Raw genomic sequence first — 6950 nt, 5'->3', positions numbered from 1 at the left:
CCCATTTCAGACACTCAAACAAGCTGAGATTGGAGCTCATCTGTGATCTCACAGAGAAATTTTAAAACATTAGTGGGAATAAAACTGTCCCCCCAAAATGTTCTCACAGCTCTTTTGATAATTGTGTTACCTAAAGGACAATAGTACTAATATTCTGTTATTTGATCTCATTTTTTGATCTTCAAAATCAATAATTACATCTTTCCTGATTTTTTGATGCACATTTGATGTTTGATAGGCTCTCTGGTTTGATCTAAACTGGCTACTTGGGGATCGGCTACCAGAAACCATTTCAGTCCCATTGACTTCCCTCTTTTAGGAGTCCAAGAAGAGCCGGGCTCAGAAAGGGGCTCTAAAGAAAGTCAATGGGAGTTAACCAATTACTTTTACTTACATGCACTAAAAGTTATTAGCCTCATATGTGCAGACAAGTGGATTTGTAAGATTTAAGAGTCCTCCCTAATTGGCTTTTATTGGAATCATCTCTTTCCTGGCTTTAAATTTTTAAACTTGACTGTGTAAACAGTTTCAGAAACAATATGGCCATAGAGAGTGCTAAGTTCAAGAACGCAGATATCAGCTTATTCAAAAACAGTCACGACAAGAAAAAAACTTCAAACCTCTGGAGTGGTGGTGGTGAGATTGAAATACACCTCCCAACACAAGCAAAAGAGGATGTCACATTCCAACAGATATGACCAAGACTTTGCTGCCACCTACCCTCCATCCCTAGATCTGGCCTTGCCTCCAAATGTTACAGAGTGGCCACATACCCTCTTCCATCTACAGAGGTATCAAACAATGCAAAACTGATTCCCACAAATTGTCCCTGCATGTCCACTTGATTGATAGAAATGAGATGATATTACAACATTCAAAGTGAACATGGTGGTCCAGAGCAAGCACAGGACTTGGGGAACATCCCACAGCAAGCCACCAGTAACTTACCTATATCTGGACAAGCAGACCCAGAGAGTCCCTTCCCCAGAAAGACTAAAAATTAAGGCTCATGATCTAATAAGCAATGATACCGATTTCCCTTCTGCTATAGGAGAATGCCTAGATGCAGAATACCAGTTATCTGGTTTTAATTGATTTGTCTTAGGTTTGAATTCCTAAAATAGACCTGAAATGATAATTTGAGTGCACATAGTTTATTTGGGAGGTGGTCCCAGGAAGTACCACTACAGAAATGGGGAAATGAGGTAGGGAAGAGAAGCCAGGCAATCCCACCATAAAGGATGTGGGATAGATCAGGACACCATTGTAGGCAACTGAGGAGCAATCAAGATGGCATATAACATGGCACCGAGCTCTCCTACCCTGGGGACAATGGTGAGGAAGTGGGAGTATGAATGTATCAAATACCACCATGGTTTGCTGAGGTCTTTTTCCAGGGGTATGAACTTCTGCCTACCCACCTTTGGCCAAGCATACCAGATAATGTCCTCAGGTGGAGAGCTGGAGGTATATGCAGTAAAAATCCCTCAATATGCACTAACAGTGAACAGAGAGGCAGATAGTGTACTAATACTGAGGATTTGCAAACTTTGACAGTTGGGTTTTCTGAGCCCTCTGAGCAATATAACTACACTTGTCTCCTTATAGCTCAACACCATTTCTTGGACAGTCTTGTGGCCTTACTCAGGCCACATTCATTCTCTATTCCACAGTCTCTCCATTCATATACCCTCAGTCACTGGGATGTCTATAAATAGTATCTGCATCTTTAGGGGATGAAAACATTTTCCTTGACACTTTTTGGTCCCTGGATATGTCCAAAAATTTAAACAGACAAAGACAGATTAAGAGGAGAAAAGCATACAAATTTTATTGAATTTTTACATGTACATGGGGGCCTTCACTAGAGAATGAAGACCTGAAAAATTGACTGGAACAAGATGCTTTTATACCTTTTAGACAAAGAAATGATAAATTTGTGAAAAACTGATGAGACAAAGGTGTTTGGGCTAGGCATAGTAAATGGTGAAGAGGTAATTATGAAGATAAGGGTGAGTTTAACAAGGTTTGTTTGTAAGATTTCTTGACTGCCAAAATGCCAGTCTCTGGTATTAAAAATGTCTTGCTTCCTCCTGATAAAGGGAGGATATCTTGCACATGGAAGATTTATGACTTAAGGGTGAGGAGTAGGTAGGGTTGGGGGTCACAGTGACCTTCATGATTTTACTATTTTCTCAAACATAATACAATAAAAATGTTTTTATTTTTATTCCAGTTAATATACAGTGTACCAGTTTTAAGTATACAATATAATAATTCAACTCTTCCATACATCACCCTGTGCTCATAACAACAAATGAACTTCTTGATCTCCACCATCGATTTAATCCATTCCCCCACTCCCCTCCCCTTTGGTAAAGTGTTACTTGGTCCTCATGCAGCAGTCTCAGCTTCAGTTGCATTTTTGTGTCTTTATTTGGGCCTCTCCATCTACTCAAAAGGTCTCTGTGTCTCTAAATCTACCTTACAAAAAAGAAATCAATAATTTAAAAAAAAAAAAAAAACAATAACCTTCGAAAGGATACAACAAATTTGGGTGGCTTTTTCTTTTTTTTTTTTTTTTTCCTCTGGAACTAAAAACATCAAAGTTTGGTACACTTGGGACCAGGCATCTATGGTTGCTATGGTACCTTGTCCTGTGAGGGATAGAGGATCTTCTCACAGTTCTCTGCAGACTCACAGGGGGCAGATGGAACATGCAGCAGATGCTGTGCTCATCTCTATCTCCCCTGAAACTTGCCAAGGGCTCAGAAAACATCAGCAAGTGCAGTCCCAGATCATGTCTCATAGCCCATTTTGTGTCTATAAATAAAAAAGAATGGCCCTAGGGAAGGAGTTCTATACACAACAATGTGGTGAAAAATAACGCAAATGGATTTAAGTAACACAGGAGGCTCAGCATCTGGAAACAGGGCCTCCTGAGCAAGAATGATAGTCAGGCCAGGAAGGGCTGAAATGAAGTCCTGGAGATCCCTGGCCAAATTTTCTTTTCATGCCCAGTCTTTACTTATCTTTATACATGACTGCATTCTTCTTTTGAATCCCCCCATCCCTGCCACCCCCAGAGATACAAAGACAGTTTGGGCTCAATATCTCCCTGAAGCCCCCAATTAATCAACCATGCCCCAAGAGGTGGGATCATACTAGGTGAATACACTTCACCATGAGTGAGGGAGCATAGTTTCAGGAACTCACTGTGAACTGTAAATACACCCCTGAAATGCATGTACAACAGACCTCCTACATATGAATACCCAAAGGTCAGTTTTAGAGGAAGGAACACTAGGATATGATAGAGAATGTTCCAAAATCCCTGAATACTAGGAGGAAAAAAACCATTACAGAAGTCCATTTATAAGGGGGAGACAGTCTATGTGAAATTATTTGCTCCTAGTGGGGATACTGACAGATGGAACCCCCTCTAATGGCTTCTATGTAGTTTTGCACATTGTTGGGTAGTTATTTGCCTTGTTTTTGTGACAAATAAATTTTCCACTTGTCTTTGAGTAAAGCAGCCCAAATGCAGCTGGGAAATTACAAAACGTGCATGGTAATCAAAGTGTTTCCTTCAGGAGGGAGGAGTCAAGATGGTGGAGAAGTAGCAGGCTGAGATGACATCAGGTAGCAGGAGATCAGCTAGATAGTTTACCAAACTATCCCAAACACCTACAAATCCAACAGGAGATCAAAGAGAAGAGCAGAAATTCTAGAAACAGAAAATCAACCAATTTCTTAAAGGTAGGACCAGCGGAGAAGTGAATCCAAAGCGACAGGAAGATAGACTGTGGGGGGAGGGGCCAACTCCCAGGAAGTGGCAGAGCAATGAAGCACAAAATCAGAACTTTTAAAAGTCTGCTCCACTGAGGGACATCACTCCAGAGGATAAGCTGGATGAAGCCCACACAGGAACAGTGTGGTCTCAGGTCCCACGGGGTCACAGAAGGATCAGGGGTGTCTGAGTGTCACAGAGCTTGCAGGTATTAGAGCAAGGAGGCCAGCTACAGAGATGGAGCTGAGGAGTGAGCTCTCAACTCAGGGTTACCCTAAATTGTGATCCATGGCACAGTGAGACCACTGTTCTGTGAGCAGGGACCCCACAAGAACCAGGGAGATGCCCCCCCCCAGAAGAGCACAGGGATCTGCAGGGTTTGGAGACTCCAGTTAGGGCTGTGTGCCAGAGACAGAGACACTTGGTCACAGGCTGGGTGAGCTCAGAGCACAGCCAGAGACCAGGGATATGGGAGTAATTGAGCACTTTTCTCCGAGGGAACTCTGACGAGTGGGGCCCTGAGCTCTCAGCTCCTCCAGACTGGAGACTGGGAGGCCACCATTTTCACTGCTGTCCTCTAGAACTCTACAGAAAGTGTTCAAGGAACAAAAGCTCCCAAAAGTGAATTGGAGCAAATTCTTAGCCCAGCCCCTGGTAAGGGTGGTGCAATTCCACCTTGGGCAAAGGAGGAATCACTTGAGAATCACTACAACAGGCCCCCTCCTCCAGAAGATCAACAAGAAATCCAGCCAAGACCAAGTTCACTTACCAAGGAGAACAGCAGAACTCCAGAGGAGGAGAAAGCAAAGCATGGAATTCATGGCTTTCTCCCCATGATTCTTAAGTCTTGAAAACTAAATAATTTTTTTAATTTTATTTTTTTCTTATGCTAATTTTTTTAACTTTTACTCTTTCCTCTTTTAACATTTCTTAACTAGCTTATCTTAACAATTCCTTTCATAAAAAATAATCATTTTTGAACCTTCATTATTATAGCTGTATTTTATCTTTCATTGCATCTAAATTTATTTTTTGTATATGCATAGATTTTTTCTTCTAAAAAATTTGGGAAATAATTTCTTCTGATAGATCAAAATATATCCTAAATCTAGCACAGGGCTTTGTTCTAGTCTCCAGCCTGAGCAAATTCTCTCCATATTCTTTTTCTTTATTCTTCTAACCAACTTATCTTATCAACCCATTTTTTAGAAATTCTTTTAAAATTTTTTTTCATCTTTATACTCATATTCCATCCCTTCCTTGTGTTTACCCTTATATATGTTTTCATTCTTTAAAATTTTGGGAGGTAGTTTCTTCTAGAGACTAAAATACTCCCAAAATTAAGTGGGTAACCCTGTTCTATTCACCAGTCTAATATATATGTTTTCTTTTTTATATTTTTTCTTTTTTTAATTGTTTTTTTCTTTTCCTAAACTTCTTTCTACCCTCTTCTTCCCCCCCCCCACCATGATTTCAGGTCTCCTCTGATTTGGTTAAAGCACATTTTCCTGGGGTCTTTGTCACCCTTTAATATTTTATTTGCTCCTTCATATATTCTTATCTGGATAAAATAACAAGGCAGAAAAACTCACCACAAAAAAAAAAAAAAAAAAAGAACAAGAGGCAGTACCAAAGGCTAGGGACCTAATCAATACGGACATTGGTAATATGTCAGATCTAGAGTTCAGAATGATGATTCTCAAGGTACTAGCTGAGCTTGAAAAAGGCATAGAAGACATTAGAGAAACCCTGTCTGGAGAAATAAAAGAACTAAAATCTAACTAAGTTGAAATTTAAAAAGCTATTAATGAGGTGCAATTAAAAAATGGAGGCTCTCACTGCTAGGATAAATGAGGCAGAAGAGAGAATTAGTGATATAGAAGACGAAATGACAGAGAATTAAAAAGCTGAACAAAAGAGAGACTACTACTCTCTTTTGAAGTAGTAGTAGTAGTACTACTACTACTATAAACAACTACTGGAACACAAGGGGAGAATTTGAGAGATAAGTGATACTATAAGATGAAACAACATTAGAATAATTGGGATTTCAGAAGAAAAAGAAAGAGAGAGGGGAGCAAAAGGTATATTGGGGAAAATTATTGTAGAGAATTTCCCTAAAATGGCAAAGGGGACAAGCATCAAAATCCAGGAGACAGAGAACCTCCCTCAAAATCAATAAGAATAGGTCCACATCCTGTCATCTAATAGTAAAATTTACAAGTCTTAGTGACAAAGAGAAAATCCTGAGTGCAGCCTGGGACAAGAAGTCTGTAACATAAAATGGTAAAAATATTAGAATGGCAGCAGACTTATCCACAGAGACCTGGCAGACCAGAAAGAACTGGCATGATATATTCAGAGCACTAAAAAAGAAAAACATGCAGCCAAGAATACTATATCAAGGTAGGCTATCATTGAAAATAGAAGGAGAGATAGAAAGCTTCCAGGACAAACAAAAACTAAAAGAATTTGTAAACATCAAACCAGCTCTCCAGGAAATATTGAAAGCGGTCCTCTAAGCAAAGAGAGAGCCTAAAAGTAGTAGATCAGAAAGGAGCAGAGACAATATACAGTAATAGTCACCTTATAGGCAATACAATGGCACATATCTCTCAATAGTTATCCTGAATGTTAATGGGCTAAATGTCCCCATCAAAAGACACAGGATATCAGAAAGGATAAAAAACAAAACCCATCAATATGCTGTATACAAGAACTTATTTTAGACCCAAAGACATCTCCATATTTAAAGTGAGGGGGTGGAAAACAATTTACCATGCTAATGGACAGCACAAGAAAGCTGGGGTGGTAATCCTTAGACCAATTAGATTTTAGGCCAAAGACTATATATCTACACCCCTAACATAGGAGCAGCCAACTATATAAATCAATTAATAACAAAATCAAAGAAACACATCAACCATAATACAATTATAGTAGGGGACTTTAATACTCCCCTCACTGAAGTGGACAGATCATCCAAGAAAAGATCAACAAGGAAATAAAGGCCTTAAATGACACACTGGACCAGATGGACATCACAGATATATTCAGAACAATCCATTCCAAAGCAACAGAATACACATTCTTCTCTAGTGCACATGGAACATTCTCCAGAACAGATTACATCCTGAGCCATAAATCAGGTCTCAATCAG

Source organism: Mustela lutreola, chromosome 9 (assembly GCF_030435805.1).
Source record: "Mustela lutreola isolate mMusLut2 chromosome 9, mMusLut2.pri, whole genome shotgun sequence".
Taxonomy (NCBI): domain Eukaryota; kingdom Metazoa; phylum Chordata; class Mammalia; order Carnivora; family Mustelidae; genus Mustela; species Mustela lutreola.
This window is presented reverse-complemented; position numbering follows the sequence as displayed.